Source organism: Garra rufa, chromosome 11, assembly GCF_049309525.1.
Source record: "Garra rufa chromosome 11, GarRuf1.0, whole genome shotgun sequence".
In the NCBI taxonomy this organism is placed as follows: Eukaryota; Metazoa; Chordata; class Actinopteri; order Cypriniformes; family Cyprinidae; genus Garra; species Garra rufa.
The window spans coordinates 22,535,567-22,536,686 of NC_133371.1; positions in this window are offsets into that span (position 1 = coordinate 22,535,567).

The following is a 1,120-nucleotide window of genomic DNA, read 5'->3' on the forward strand; positions in this document are numbered from 1 at the left end:
AATCAGTCCAATGGAATGGCGAGACGTCATGGGCCACCTCCTCCCCGAAGCCTGCCTACCGAGGTGTCGTGATACTTTTTGGCCTGCTGTACATGAGACCCTTACAGTGGTGGCTCAAGACCAAGGGGTTTTGCCCAAGGGGAAATCCAATTCACACTATCAAGGTCACGCGGCACTGCCTTCATACCTTAGACATGTGGAGGAAACCTTGGTTCTTGTCACAGGGCCTGGCACTGTTTTTTAGGCTCTGAGACACGTCCACGACACGAATGGATGCTTCACTCTCAGGTGGTGAAGCAGATTTGGAGAGTGTTGTGACAGGCTCAGGAGGACCTCTTTGTGACTTAAGCGACATCGCAATGTCCCCTCTTGTTCTCTCTGAATCATCCGGCTCCCCGGGGCTGGATGCCATGGTACAGATGTGGCCGAGGCTTAAGCTCTGGGGCTATTTTGGGTTCTGCCTGCATTTGGCCTACTGAAATTCAAGGTGTGTGGTACGAAAGAAATTCTAAGCTTAATTGTATTACTTTATTCATCAAACCAAATGCTATGGCATTCTTTGTAAAGATGAAACTTTAAGCTTTCAAATGATACCATATATGGGCTGATACCATATAAGTAAGGTTATGAAAATGAAGCATCAATATTTTTAACACGATTTTGGACCTGTATCCAGGTCCGCAAAGTAGCCCTGTACTGGCCGGGCCGATTATGGTTTTTGGACCTAATTTCCTTTCTCGACGGCAGGAGGGATCTCCTCTCACAGGCTCCATCTTCCACCCCCGCCCGAAGCTGTGGAAGCTGTGGCGTCTCTCCTTGGGACCTGGCTGTGGTGCTAGAGACTCTCTGTAAACCTCCGTTTGAGCCTATAGAAGAAATCTCTGATTGTAGACTCTCTTTTAAGATGCCTCTAAAGCCTTTTTCTCTGGTGTCTCCCTGCAAGACATCTGTAACGCTGTGGGGTTGGTCCATGCCCCTGACCTTTGCTAGGTTCTATGGCCTAGATCTTTGAGCCTCTCCTGGCTCCTTCATTCTCTCGCCCTAACTTCGGGCAGGGATTTGTCAGTATGGCGGCATGGGCATTCTCGTTCCCCTAGCGCTTCAACATAGCTTGAAGTTC